This window comes from Protomyctophum bolini (assembly GCF_963924005.1).
Source record: "Protomyctophum bolini genome assembly, chromosome: 3".
NCBI lineage: Eukaryota > Metazoa > Chordata > Actinopteri > Myctophiformes > Myctophidae > Protomyctophum > Protomyctophum bolini.
In genome coordinates this window covers 33,136,968-33,153,580 of record NC_137864.1, presented here as the reverse complement: position 1 = coordinate 33,153,580, position 16,613 = coordinate 33,136,968, and positions in this window count along the sequence as shown.

Below are 16,613 nucleotides of genomic sequence, written 5' to 3'. Positions count from 1 at the left end.
CAGGTACAGTACTTTGAACAGTTACAGTACTTCAGGTGTAGAACCACAGCCATGATGATGATGATGATGATGATGCCATTGAATGGATACTTTGCTCAAAGCTCCTAAGTGGCGGTGCAGATGACAAGTGTAGCCGTGACCTCCGTGTCACCCTGCCCCCCCGGCTTGTTGTCAGACACGCCTTGCTCCTGTGTTATGCTTCGCTCCACGGTTGCCGGGGTATACAGCTGCTGTCAATCAAGCTGTCACACGGCAACAGTCGCCAGGGAGATTAAGCTGTTGTTCCCGTGTAAGAGAGAGGCAGTGTTCTTTATGCGCGCACACGCACACGCACGTGTGTACACACACACGCGATAAATTGAGTCAATTGTATTTTAAAGCATTGATACAACCCGGCCTAGAGTTACCCTTATAACTAAAATAATCGCTAAATGACAGATGTACTGTAGACACTACGACCACAAATGTCCCAAGAAACTAGCTAGCCTAGCCACCGAGTCTGCTGCGCTATGGGAGGGCAGAGCAGCTGAATTCTTTGCTTTAATTAGGTGTTCATCATACTGGTTTAAAGCACGGCTAGAAGGCTGTTTCAACTTGCTTCCTCGAAATGACCTATAATCACTCACCACTCAGTCACACTCACAAATTCAAAAGTTATTGACTTCTTTCCTCCTATACCCACTAAACCCTCTCTCCTAGTATCTCCACTGAGACCTCTTTGGCTCTTTCCACCTAATTGGGTATTATTTTGCGTGTCTTAAGTACCAGGTCTTATGACTTAATTTAAGACCTGGAGGCGTGGTCAATGCTGTTTGGCCATTCAGAATAGCCAAATGGCATTGATCACGCCTCCAGGTCTTAAGTTAAGTAATAAGACCTGTTACTTAAGACACGCATGTCTCCACCCACACATCACCACCCGAGATTCCTTTTCTCCTACTGTCTCCACTGAGACCCCTACTCTATTCCCCACCTAACTAGCTTTGAATATAAAATGATACACACAAAACAAAAACATCTCCACTGAGAACCCTTCCCTCCTCCTATTCCTCACCTGAATAGCTAAAGCACTGAATAACTATACTTGAAGTACCCTTCTGTCCTATAGCTATTTATCACCCAAATAGCTATAGCACTTATACTTAAGTACAAAAACGTCTCCACTGAGACCCTTTCAGTCCTATTCATCATCCGAATAATTTACTCAATCTACATAACACCGGAAAAGAAGAAGAAAACAAGTAGGTCTAGGTTTTCACAGAGAATAAACTAGCGGGGACTGCACAAATCTGACCTCCCATTAGTCCGACCTATGTGGCCGGTAAAGAATGAGGCGTGGCCGGTTAAGACAGAGTTAGGTTTAGCGACCTACAGTACGTGGCCGGTTAAGACTGCGGTTAGGGTTAGGGTTGAGGAAACCACCAATTTAGAGTGGAACCACAAGTGAACACAAATAAAACACTACAATACAGATATTAATCAACCACAGACATTAATTTCAAAGGGGGCACTAAAGCAATCTGCTTCACTGTAGAAGGGTTAGAGTAGAAACATTATGCACAACCGTCTGAACTGAGCGGTGCAGGCTGCTGTTTGTTTATTTCTTGTTTATTCCTTGTTTATTCCTTGTCCTCACATCTGTTTCTCAAATAAAGTTGCGCGCACACACACACACACACACACACACACACACACACACACACACACACACACACACACACACACACACTCCTCTTCTGTCTGTCTGTCTGTCTGTCAAAAAGAGGACACATGCTCGCGTGCATGTGTCGTGCATGCACGGTTCTGTTTGAATTAATTGCAATTCAGATTGCAAAATAATCTATAACAAAAAAAGTTATGCTCCTAAATTTCATCAAATATTCTGTATTAGTTACGTATTTATTTAAAGCAGTGGCTCTCAAAGGTGTGATTCAGGGACCCTCATGGTTCCTTGAGGGGGTTCCAAATGGACCCATATAGGTCTGTAACTGAGAGTGTAACACATGGACCCAAATGGACCCTTACAGGTCTGTAACTCTATGAGTGTACAAATGGAACCAAATGGACCCTTACAGGTCTGTAACTCTGAGAGTGTACACATGGACCCAAATGGACCCTTACAGGTCTGTAACTCCGAGAGTGTACACATGGACCCAAATGGACCCTTACTGGTCTGTAACTCTGAGAGTGTACAAATGAAACCAAATGGACCGTTTTATAACTTTTAACTCTGATACTGTACAAATGGAATCAAATGGGACTCCAAATGGGTCCATTTGGTTTTACTCTCAGAGTTATGGGGGTCCTTGAACTTAAAAAGTTTGAGAACCTGTATGCAATGGTTTATCTCCTATAAAAAGAGAGACCTGCCTATTCTCCAAACCATCATATCTTATGCTTTGCTTGGTTGTACAAAATAATATTCGGTCAATTTAATTTGCAGAAGGACTCGCCTCGCGCACAGCTGCCTTGTCTGTGTTGTTGACATGGGCTTGCAAGACAGAACTTGTATTTGTGACAGTCACATAGTTCCTTTGCACTTGCAGACAATAGCCTACTTTTTAATATGACAGTTGTATGAATGCAAAGTAGTGGTTGATGTCTGGACAGGCATGCTGTTGGTGTTGTGCATGGTGAGATGTGTGCAAACGGTGTGGTTTGTATAGGATGGGGTGTTGCGCTGTCTATTAGTGTGGCAGGATGAAGGAATCCCATTAATTTGCCGCTTGAAAATTTGCAAGACAAGAGGAGAGGAAGGAAAAAAACTAGAGAAGCGAGCGAAGAAACAAAAAAAAGTAACACCAGCTGGCACGTGGCAACAAAATATAGCACCCTCCGTCTCTGCTCTTCCAAATGGGATTTTCATTAATTTAACGGAATACATCTTTCATTCCAAAACTATAATTGAGGGACGTCGCCCCGTAGCATTCGGGGGGTCATTAACCACTAGCTACCATTTTCTTCTTGTGGAAAAGTCATTTACATAAAATATGACATGAATTCCTTGCCAACCTAACAAGGAGTGAGTTAAAAAAATCTTGTTTCAGAATATGCATTTGGGACCAGGATGTATTAATTCTATATGCATTCATTTTGTTCTCATTCCCTCATCTAATATTCATCAGTTGGTAAATCTTTCATAATATCGTTGCTGTCGGACGGAAACCTTCTATCTCCATGTTTCAAAAGTTTATGATTTATTCTCTGTAAATTAATACACTACTTCGTCACACAAGATTGTCGCACAAAAGTGGTGCAAATAGCAGATATACTATATCACAACACATTGTGATAGGCAGTGCCGGTTCTAGGCCTTTTGAGGCCCTAGGCAACATATTATACAGAGCCCCCCCCCCCTCCTGCTTTGCCACGCCGGATAAAAATTGTAAATTTGCCATGAAAATGCTTCAATCTGGTGCACTTTGAGATCAAAATTAAGAAGCTAGGTGGGGGCCACATATGTTTATAAACAAATCCCAAATGTTTATAAACAAATCCCAAATGTTTATAAACAAATCCCAAATGTTTATAAACAAATACCAAAATGTTTATAAACAAATCCCAAATCCCATGAGACTTGGTCCTACCCCCCAAACCATGAGACTTACTACAGGTCAACTGGTAGTGGTCCTACCCCCCCCATGAGACTTACAAATCCCAAATGTTTATAAACAAATCCCAAATGTTTGTAAACAAATCCCAAATGTTTATAAACAAATCCCAAAATGTTTATAAACAAATCACAAATGTTTATAAACAAATCACAAATGTTTATAAACAAATCACAAATGTTTATAAACAAATACCAAAATGTTTATAAACAAATCCCAAATCCCTTGGTCCTACCCCCCCGACCATGAGACTTACTACAGGTCTACTGGTAGTGGTCCTACCCCCCCCATGAGACTTACAAATCCCAAATGTTTATAAACAAATCCCAAATGTTTGTAAACAAATCCCAAATGTTTATAAACAAATCCCAAAATGTTTATAAATAAATCACAAATGTTTATAAACAAATCACAAATGTTTATAAACAAATACCAAAATGTTTATAAACAAATCCCAAATCCCTTGGTCCTACCCCCCCGACCATCAGTGCCGGTTCTAGGCCTTTTGAGGCCCTAGGCAACATATTATACAGAGCCCCCCCCCCCTCCTGCTTTGCCACGCCGGATAAAAATTGTAAATTTGCCATGAAAATGCTTCAATCTGGTGCACTTTGAGATCAAAATTAAGAAGCTAGGTGGGGGCCACATGTGGCCAGTAGCCCATGTAAGGGATACATGAAAAAAAAAAAATCTTCTCCCTGTGACAAGGCCCCCTCAGTGGTTGAGGCCCTAGGCGACCGCCTAGTTCGCCTATGCCTAGAACCGGCCCTGGTGATAGGATGTGCTTTAAGCTTTTAGATTGTGATAGGATGTGTTGTAAACTTGTAGATCAGCTATTTTCACTAATGGTGGACATTTTATTTTGAAGTTTCAGAAACTTTCAGCCTGAAACGCTGGCTCTGAAGTTTCTGAACCAATCAGAGCGCCACATCCCTCCAGGCTATGGGGTTTCAAAGTCTGTGACTTCCTGCCAGGGGGGCAGTCAGACAGATATTTTGTGAAGCCACTAAGGAAATGAAAGTTCATATAATGGCCTGTTGTGGCGCTGTCATTGGGCTCAAAAAAAACCATAGCCCCATAGAAGTCCATGTATTTGGGCCCAACTTCACCTAGACTATGTATTACCTTAATAAACATGGTCATGAATACTTTTTGCTTCCAGTCACTAGTTTAAAGTCTCATTTCTAATGTCATAATATTCTTTTTGGAAAATTATGGCCCAATTTATAAAAAAATGACCATAAAGTCGCGCATGTTCTGAGGGGCGTGGCTACCGTTACAGTCTATGAACGGGATCCCCCACCCACTCGAGTCAAAATAAAAACCAACAAAGAAGAAGGGGGGAAGTCCCGCCTCGTTGTCTGGGCCAGCCAATGGGCCAGCTGGGCCCAAACGGATCTAGAAAGATGGCGACTTCCATTGCAAGGACTTACAGGCTTCATTTTACGTTCATGTTAGACCCGGGGAACGCTTTGTCCATATTTTTTACAGTCTATGCTTCCTGCACGTGAATTTCGTTTGTAAACAAAGTGACAGAGAGACATGGAGAAAAGCCTGCAGATTATTTCTAATCTATACACAACCTATATACATAGTTTAGCGTGATGATTAAGTTTAAAACAAGTAATACACTGTCTGGATGTCATCTTGAATTGGATTAAAAACTGAGTAGTTCTTTAATCAAAACCAGCTGTGGAGGAGGAATAAGAAAGCATGGGAATCAAACTGGTGAGCTTCAGGTATAAGTAATTAAAAAAATATTTGTATGGACTTTTGATATAAAAACACACATGAGAATTTGCCCATTTTTTTGGCATCCATTATAGGTATGCCCATATGACGACTACGTATATGGTCTAAAAGTGTGAAAAACATATTTTTCATTTCACTACGATGATTGAGTTGGATACTGTTTCTATAATATTTCCTTGTATTTCTAGTTTATTGAAAAAATGTCATGCACATTTGTCCAGTGCATACTGCATAGCCTATACTGCAGGCCTGGTTGACTAGATTTAGAAGACATTTTGAAGCTTCTGCTACTGAAATGATAGATTATTTATATGGAGAAATCCTGACATTTAACATGCATCTCAATGGGTGAGAAGGAAAGTTTGCCAAGTCTCCTCTCTTAGTAACCCTTGCTAACGTGCTTTTACCTTCGTCTCCTGCTCCCGTATTTGCCATGGCCTGAGCCAGCTATGCCAGCAGCCATTGTTGTTTTGAAAGTACCGCAGCGTCATATATGTGTATACGTCAACATAATACACATGGACCAATCAGAGGCTATACTTTTCACTGTTGTACAGCACAGCAGGTGAAATGCAGTCACTATTTGGGCAGTAATGTTCTGATTTGTCCAGCATACTCTCTGCCTATGGGCCGAAGTCCAGACTCATAGCGGGGAGGAGGCATGAGTGAATCCACGTTATGTGTCTGGTAAATCAGGCCTTCCTGCATAACTTCCGGTTATACGATGATGTCACGTGCATAGCCTCTATTGAGGCTCCACTGACCAGCCTCCTCATTGAATTATTGACTTAGGAATGCGACAAAATAAAAGCTAAAAAAAATAATAATAATCAAGGCATCATGGGGCTGTGTAATTGGTAGAAAATAAGTCATGTTTTGGTTAAGTATAGCTACTTTCCACCACTGCATGGGATCCATTGTAACAAAGGTTATTTTTCTGTTTTCTGAAAAGTAATGCATTCAGACATACAAGGTTTCCACCCGACAGTCACAACCAATCTGTATGGTGGGAGTATGCTAATAACAAATCCCTTTGCATAGAAAACCCAACCAGCGGTGAAATTAGTTTAGTCATAACTACTTATTTTAAATCAATAATTCATGAAGGGTTCATAATGTAACTTTTTTTTTTAGATTACAATAGTTTAGATTAGGTTATGTTAAATTACATACTTTGTTTAATATGAAATAATGTAGTGCTTGGGGAAATTAACCTCATACTGCCAGCTATTTGATTGGAAGCCCAGGATACCTGATTAAGGTTGGTAATGTTAATGTAACCGGGGAGAAATGTGGCTCGCAACAGACAGAGAAACAGATACAGAGAGCTGTCTGTCCGTATTTCACAGTATATTTGCTGGGACTCCATCCACACTGACACCAGAGCTGCACTATAGTGCATGGACGGTGGCATGCATGGAAATCACACACCCTGTCAATCAATCCCATGTATCCTATATACTCACGTCTGCCCTTTCATTCCTCCATCCCCTCATATTGTCCTCTCTCTCTCTCTTTCTATTTCTCTCTCTCTCATGTCATATTGTCTGTTGGGTGGAAACCTTATATGTCCAACACTGTTACTTATATTTTATGATTCTGATATGTCCAACACTGTGCACGCACACACACTGCATGGGTTTGCTTCTGGGAAAGTAAACATATACTCCGATTTTGGGATATTTGTTGTAGTTTGTAATCGACTGTATATATTTTTCAGAATGATCGCGCACACGCACACACACACACACTTGAGGCTACTGCATGGTTTGACTATCGTGTCGAATCGGATTTAAAAGAATATTGAACTAATAAAGACGTATATAAACAGCATATAAAATAGACTAAATAACTACATTGAACAAATACCCTACATACAGTATATACATATTTTTCCATTTACTGAAAAGTACGTTTTGGACAAGGATTCTGCCCAACCGCGATAATATGCGCTTATCCACATCTGTATACTGCACATGCACAGATGAGATGTGTGCACGTGAGCATGCTTTTCATCGACACCTTATGTGATTTAGCTCTAAATCTTGGTTTTATTGTCTTGGTAGGATTCCCCCTGACTAAATGTGTCCGCTTTTTTGTTCAAGCACTTTGATGAAGACGATACATATATCGTTGTCGGGCAGAAACCTCTTATCTACATATTCTTTTCGTGAATTAATGCCCTACTTGATCACATGATCAGCGTCACAGAAAAACATCAAAGTAGCACATCCGCAAGCTCGAAACGTGGTGCGAAGCGTCACGTTTCCAGCTTGTCGATCCTCTATACTTTTTCAATTTTTTTATTTGAATCCTTAAAAGTAACAGTTTTGGACATATGAGGTTTCCACCCCAACAGAGAGAATATACAGCATACTGTATATACCCCACTGAATCAAACAACTTACGGCAGGCAGCTCATGCCCGCCAGGGAGAGAATTCCTATGCCTTGTGCCTGTAATGAAGAAGTCTAAGGAACAGGCCCATTCGTCATGTTCCAGTCTGTCAGATAATACCTCGCATTAAAAATTCAAGCTGCGTGCGTTTCATTTCACATTGCATTTGTCTTGTGCGCCCCGTGGAGATGGAGATATCTGGCAAATTTTCCTTTGATGGTATATTTCAATTCAAGCATTCCCAGTGGTGGGAGAAATAACTCAGAAGCACATTTACTCAAGTGCTGCACTTAAAGGCACAGCCATTTAACTTTGTTTTGTGTTTACATAACAAAACCACACACACATGTATACATGCTCACAACATGTCAATGTAGATTGGCTAGTTGAACTATAAAAAGAAAAATCAAAATAGTAAAAAAAGGCAAAGAAGTTTAGGGATAAGGGGTTTAGCGGTGACGAAAATGGAGCCCACAGTGTGTGTGTAATGCCAAGGATTCGTACCCCGGTCTCCCACATGGAAAGCCAACATCTAAACCACTAAGACTAAACTAACTCCGGGGGGAGATATTGGGCATTAGGCTGAGGTTGTGAGCCACTCTGCTACTTGACGACCTCCCACGGGGAAATCCGACCCTGGTCCCGTCACCTAACGCCCAGGATTCAAACCCGGGTCTCCCACGCAGAAAGCCAACATCTTAACCACTAAGGCAAAGGTAATTCCCCCTGACTCTGGGGAGATATTAGACTATATTTAGGCCATCAGGCTGAGATTGTGAGCCACTCTGCCACTCTGCCACCCACACACACACACACACGATTTTACAATCTACGCTTGAGAGACAGAATTCACTTCTCCGCCAAGTGTTTGTGTGGAGTCTCAAGAGGGATTTGTAATCAAAGCGTCCTGAGATGTATGGGTGTGCGTGCACGCGTGTGTGTCTGTGCGCACGTGTGCATGTGCGCGCACGCGTGTGTATGTGTGTGTGTGTGCATGTACGTGTGCCGTGTGCGTGTATGTGTGTGTTTACAGTCTGTACTGCGGTGTATCCATACCATCGATCTTCCAATCCCATCAAAGCCAGCTGCACATCACAAAGCCAAAGGTCATTGAGGCACCGTTCACTTCGACCACATAGGCCTACTGAGAAAAACTAAATCTGCCTCTTCATTGATATTTTCTTTTTTTCCCGCTTATTTGCTTCATCCCACCCTCCACACAGTTTCACTTTCCAGCTACTGTATAAACCCAGTTCATATCACCCTCCACACAGGTTTCAGCTACTGTATAAGACCAGTTCATATCACCCTCCACACAGGTTTCAGCTACTGTATAAACCCAGTTCATCTCACCCTCCACACAGGTTCCAGCTACTGTATAAACCCAGTTCATATCACCCTCCACACAGGTTTCAGCTACTGTATAAACCCAGTTCATATCACCCTCCACACAGGTTCCAGCTACTGTATAAACCCAGTTCATATCACCCTCCACACAGGTTCCAGCTACTGTATAAACCCAGTTCATATCACCCTCCACACAGGTTTCAGCTACTGTATAAACCCAGTTCATATCACCCTCCACACAGGTTCCAGCTACTGTATAAACCCAGTTCATATCACCCTCCACACAGGTTCCAGCTACTGTATAAACCCAGTTCATATCACCCTCCACACAGGTTTCAGCTACTGTATAAACCCAGTTCATATCACCCTCCACACAGGTTCCAGCTACTGTATAAACCCAGTTCATATCACCCTCCACACAGGTTTCAGCTACTGTATAAACCCAGTTCATATCACCCTCCACACAGGTTTCAGCTACTGTATAAGACCAGTTCATATCACCCTCCACACAGGTTCCAGCTACTGTATAAACCCAGTTGTTTGCAAAATAGCTGGAATATACATTTTAAAGAGAAGCAACCGCTTGAATCGCTTATTACGTCAGCCTCACCCATTTGGTTTGCTTCATTAAACCAAATGCACCTCAAGAGTTACATTATTGTTACATTGTAGGCATATACATCTGCATCACGTGATTTACAAGAGGACTACACATTTAGAAATGAATGTGAGTGACACACTGAATAGGAGCCGACAGCCTCCTAGATAAAACAAACACTTCCAATGAACCCACGGTCAATTTCACCAAAACCACAAACTTTCATTTGCAAGAAAAACTAATTAACGACTGCGGAATCAATCTGTTTTTAGAAACAAAAGCTATAGAGACAGCTGAAATAAACAAACTTTCTGAAGAATTACCTCCAATTGAAAGATAAACACATCATTATAAGCGTTCATATTACAGCTCATTAGCCGTGTTGTTTATTTCGGAGGCTTTAGTTTAGTTTCTGTTTTTCGCAGAGACCCTTGCTTATTCTGAAGGACACCGTGCACCTACAGGTGAGAATAAAAAATAAAAATAACAACCCACACGCACAACGAACACAACTGAAATAATAATGGATTTACAAATGAACTCAAATCTGTTATTGAACTGCTACTTGTGAAGGCACTCAGAGCAAGCATTAATGTTTTCTTAATTGGTGGATATTGCAGCTATATATACATTCTGGCAGAATAATATTGCTGTTGCTTGTATGTCAAGGTTTATGCTTTTCCGTAAATTAATGCCCCATGTAGCTGGTGTGTGATGCGATGTGGGGTTGTAGAAAGGGGCAAGGGCTATTAAAACCCGGGAAAGCATCTGTGTCATTTTAGATTTTAACCCGTTTAACCATACTTTTATATACTTTGACTTGTATGTGGCCTTGGGGCACCACAAATTGATATGTTCGACTTGATACTGAGTTGTATTTGTGTGTGTATGCAAATTAACGCAAATCATTGCACTGAAGGGTCAGTGTGCTGGACCAATCCTCAGACTTGAAGAGAAAGAAAGAGAGACAGAGAGTGAGTGAGTGAGTGAGTGACAGAAAGAGAGAGAGTGAGCAAGAGAGAGAGACAGAGAGAGAGCTTTCAAACTAAATATGATTCTAATCTACACGTTTAATCTAGTAAAGTAAAGCTAAACCAGCTAGATACAGTGTGTGTGCGTGCGTGCGCGCGTGTGTGTGTTTCTCGCTACAGGTGAACAGCTGTTGCTCTGTGTATTAATCTCACAAGCTGGAGGGGTCTTGTCGCATGATGGGTTTGTCAAAGCACACTGCCAAGCAGGTGGCAATGCACACACACACACACACACACACACACACACACACACACACACACACACACACACACACACACACACACACACACACACACACACACACACACACACACACACACACACACACACACACACACACACACACACACACACACACACACACACACACACACACGTGCGGAGTTCACCAAAACTGTTGTGCTGCAATCAAAGTTGACAGCTACTGTTTCCTTGGCTACACAGCTACTGTACAGTACCGGTCGTACTGTACTTCCTGATCGATATTTCTCGCCAAAGTTTCAGAGAGCTCCCTGGGATCATCTACAGTATAGAACCTCTTTGCTGCAGAGAGAGAGAGAGAGAGAGAGAGAGAGAGAATTGTAGAATCAAAGTCCATATAGTGCGTGCGTGCGTGCGTAAAGTAAACGTGTACATGTTTTTGTCAGAGCATGCAGGTCTGTGCATGTAATAATTGTCTGTGTTCGGGTGCATGTGTGTGTGCATGCGTCTTGGTTTCCACCATATGCCAGGACCATATGGTACACTCTGGCATTGTTCTGGGTTTGCTTCTGGGAAAGTAAACATATACTCCGATTTTGGGATATTTGTTGTAGTTTGTAATCGACTGTATACATTTTTCAGAATGAACACACACACACACACACACACACACACAGCTTTGTTTGTGTGTGTGTATGCATGCATGTATGCATGCGTGTTGAGTCCAACTTCCACTAGCTGACACTGCATGACAAGGTTATACTGTCATGAACCTGGCAGACAGCACCCTCCTATGGTTAACGAGCATTGTGTGCTAATTACAGACATACTGTATGCTGCCCACAGGACACAGACATGCATCAATACTTTGTCGCTTTCGGGCGGAAACCTCTTATCTCCATATCCTAACTTTTGGTGGTTTTTTTAAAGCGAATTCACGCCCTACTTCACTATACAGCGTCACACAGACCCTTTGCTGGCAGGCAGCTCTTATAGGCCCTAATTCATCAATCAAATTCGAGTGTCGGTTTTGGAGCACACTGACGACAGCACAGCATTTATGAAGTGATTGCAAACAGGTGATTCCGGTGTACGTCCATATTTGTGCACCCATCTATAAAGACTTCTGTAAGGTTGGCTTCAGTGTCCAGCATTCACTGCTGTATAGGAGAACAGACTCTACCGTTGCATAGAAGAAGCCAAGTTTGGTTTGGCGGGGGAGATGGAGTTCCATACGCTGGCCATGCGGTTCAGGGCCCTCAAGCCTTTCCTCACTCTAAGATCTTAGAGCCGTATCTGGTTTTGGAATAGTTTGGAACTTAATGAAAACATAAAGGGAGTTTGAATGTTTTAATGTAGCGCTTTCACAGAAACTGCCCACAGGAGCAACGATCTCTTTAAGATGTTTTATGTTTTAATGTTTTAATGTAGCGCTTTCACAGAAACTCCCCACAGGAGCAGCGATCTCTTTACCTGAAACGTTCCTGGGACGAGGTGGAGCTGTCTTCAACATTACAATGAGCTGCTACAAGAGCTTCATTTGATTATTTTAATATGGCGTCTTTAGAGCATAAGCAGGGAAATCACCAGGTGCGCGTGCGCATTGCCTGTGCGTGCCTTTGTGTGTGTGTGTGTGTGTGTGTGTGGGGGGGGGGGGGGGGGGGGATGTGCATGCGTGATAGTGAAAGAGAGAGAGAAAAAGACAGAATATCACTGGGAATAAAATAAAACAGCTGGCCCTTAGAAGCACAACAGTTAATCATCTCACCAATTAGGCGTCCAAGTCTTATAGGTTGACGCAGTTTATTTTCAGATAACACACGTGGGTTTTTATTTTTCTTCCATCTCCGCCTTTGCAATAGTTTTTCTTCTCTGTGTTTTACCTGCTAATGCTCTGAAGACTCCATTAAAGGAACCAGATGAAGGATGTCTTTGTCTTCCTGTAGCACCTTGTGGGGGACGATCGACTCCTTCAGTGCGTCTCTCTCCCTCTCGCCCCTGGTAAGATATCAAGCAGTGGTGGAAGAAGTATTCACATTTTGTACTATGGTACTAAAATTAGTACCAATACCATGTAAAAATACATGTTACATGTAAAAGTCCAGTAGGCCTATTCCAAATGAAGCAAAAGTACAACATTAGAAGTTAATTAGAAGTTAGAACCACTGATATAAATACACAACTTTGTCCTGTGTATGTGCAAGCTTTTACAAATTGCGCGCTCACCACACACCAATATGCCAATGACTTACAATTAAATATAAAAAAATGCTTAAATGCACTACAGGCCAGTGAGGCCACACATGAAAGTTAAGATGGTGTGACTGGGGCGGCGTTGGTTCACTTCTACAGAGCCACTGTGGAGAGTATGTCCTCGTCTTCTCAGTCACAGTGTGGTATGGAAACACAACAGTCTTAGAGAGGAAACAGCTGGAAACGGTGGTACACACGGCATCAAAAACCATTGGTCTCGACCTCCCATCCGTCTCCTCTATCTACTCCACTCGCACCAAGCGTAGGATGCAGAAGGTGATTGCCGACCCCTCCCACCCTGCCAGCTCTTTTTTTGCACCCCTACCCTCAGGTAAAAGACTTCGGTGCGAGGAATTGCTATTTATTTACCATGAACTGTAACGTTGCATTCTTCTTATTTATTGTCTCTCTCTCATGAATTGTAACGTTTTGCATTCTTATTATTTATTTATATGATGTTTGTATTTTTTTTATTTTTTAGATATTAGATCTGAGCAGTCCTGCCGTGTGTGTGCGTGTGTGTTTGTGTGTGTGTGTGTGTGTGTGTGTGTGCGTGCGTGCATACGTGCGTGTGCAAAGAAAATCAATATCATCACAGAAAAATAACACTGTATGTACAGGGAGGAGAAAGAGTAAGGGGGTGATCATTTCTTCTCCCTTGGGCCTGCCAAATGGAGGAATTTCAGGCCCGTTTTAAAAGATGCAAGTGAACTGCATTCTTTGAGGGAGGGGGTCAGGGCATTCCACACTTGGATGGCAGTGCTGTAGAAGACGAATTTACCCATATTTGTTTTGAAAGTGGGTGGTACCAGATGTTTTTCTCGCTCCCTCTAGTCTAGGGCATTGAGAGCAAGGCTGCGTTTACAATTTTGAATGTCAATCGCAATTTTCTCTGCCAAGCGTGTTTCGACGGATTCAATTAATTGGCACAAATCGCCTAGGACGTGATCGGACGCACCCTTAATGTTATAATGCGATCCAACATCGCAAATATTATATTTACCAGTTCTTGGCTCTCCATCGCCGGGCAGCGCCTTGCTTCTTTTTGTGACATTAAATGTTGGAAGGAACGAGTTAACTCTGTCTTCTACCCAGAGTTTAGATTAGCAAAATGGGTTGGAAAGAGGTGGGTCATGGGCCCCAGGCAGAGAAGCAGTCAAATTAGTTAGTTTTGGGGGTATGAAGCTTATAGTCTTAAGTGACATTGGGATGCTGGAGAACCGTAAGAAAGTGGTGGAAGCATAGTCAAAGGAGTTGTGGGATTCCTGCATGTTGTTGTGGTGCCACCAGGTCCCTGAATGATGGATGGATGATGGACGACACCCACCATGAAGTGATGCCACAGATGATCTTATTAGGTCCACAGGCCAATCACATTATTCTGCTCTCTCAGCTGGAGACCACTGCACACACGCCCTGGCTCATGGCATGCCCATGGTCTTCATGTGGTTTCCGGGAATGTGAAGTACCACTAATTGAATAATGGCCAGCTGCTACAATAACTTAACTACAAGTCTCTCTCACACGCACATACACATGGCAAAATAATGTTCAATATAAATACAGTATATAGTGTCATCCTATCATTGGTTGCCAGCCATCGCATGGTCTGGGATTGCATGCTTTGATTGACAAAAAAAACAACCTTTTGTGTTTATTCATAAATGAATGCCCTAATTGATAATACTACATACTTTGTCACATAAAAGTATAAAAAATACGTGGCACGTTGTGTCCTCGTCGATCTGCTTCTTTTGCTATTTTTTTATTTGAATCCTGAAAAGTAACAGTTTTGGGCATAATAGTTTTCACAGCGACGATATACAGTATGGGACTTAATTTCATAGCCTGATGTCTGACTGCATTCCATCCAATTTAATTGTGGAAATGCCATTTTGTTGCCATGTTGAGGCAAAAACATTTAACATAAGGGGGAAAAAAGCAAGTTATTTTGGTTCGACAGTCAATAGCAATCTAGAATCAACACTCTTGGGGGCAGCAGTGTTTCAGGAGGTAGAGAGCGGCCGTTTGGGAATCAGAATGTTTCTGGTTTGATCGCAACTCTTCCTGCAGGCCTCAAATATTGTTTTTACTCTTATTATCTTGCAGACCATGTTACTGCAACATGTAGTTGCTTGTGCCTGATGTTTGAGTGAGTGACAAATCAAAACACCTATTGATTCTTGGTTCCTGATCTATACATAAACAGAGACAGAGACAGACAGAGGCTCAGCCTGAAGCACAGCCAACTCCTGTTTTAGGCACCACGCAGTAAAAAAAGGAAAACAACAGTCGAAAGTTTATGAAAACACACTGGACCCATGAGGAAAGAATCCTAAACCGTTGTTTATATCTGTTGCCTGAATTGTTGGTTGGTGCTGGGTTTTTTTTTATGGGAGGGCTAAAATGATGTGGATGACTGACTGCATGTCACCTTTCAACACTGTTGAAATGTCAGCGGCATTGTGTCTGGAGCATGCTTGCTCGACATGCATCGCACCCTTTGATCAGACCCGACTGATCTTTGAATGTCACAGCATATCTGAACATCCCATCCAATCACAAGTCCTTTCATTGCCAGATTTGTCCAACATGATGTCAGACTTGGATCAGTGGGAAAAAAAGCTCTATGAGGAATCTCACAACAACGTACAGTATATATCATACAAGCCATTCTATCTTGTTTGTTTCTTTGATGTGCATGTAGGCTTTGAACAATCACACATGATATCCATGACAGTCTGGATGTCATATCGCAGTTATGACTTGAGAACAACATATCTCTTGAATATTGTTGCTGTCGGGTGGTAAACCTTAGTATGTCCAAAACCGTTTATTATTATAATTTAAAAAGTACATTAATAAATTCATAGCGAAACAGACGAGCTACAAACTCACATCGTGATTGGTGATCGTCCACCACTCCACACAACATTTCTTTACATCTGGTTCACGTCTTGTGTCCCGTTGGTCTTCAAAATAACTGTAAAACACAAGCAGTGTCGGAAGAATTAATAAATGACCTGACTATCAATATGTTAAGCCTTATTTTATATGTTGCCGTACATTGGTATTGCACAAAAAAACAGCACAAAAACTCAAAATGTGTAACCTTCAATCTTTGACTTAATTGTTTCTGGGACAGTGATGTGATAAACACCAGCCTGTTTAGCCCCCCCACCCCTCCTTCCCCCCGCAGAGCTAAAGTAACTCTACATCCTATTACCTGTGGCAGCCATTTATCTATTAAACAAATGGAAGCCAGGCGTGAAAAAAAAACACTTCCTCCCAGTGTGCATTTATGCCAAAGATGTAAATAACATTTACCGACAGATTTAAATAACAGACCCACCTCATTTAGCATGGTCTAAAGAAAACCATCCATTAAGACCGGATGGATTAACTCCATTGATAAATGAGAGG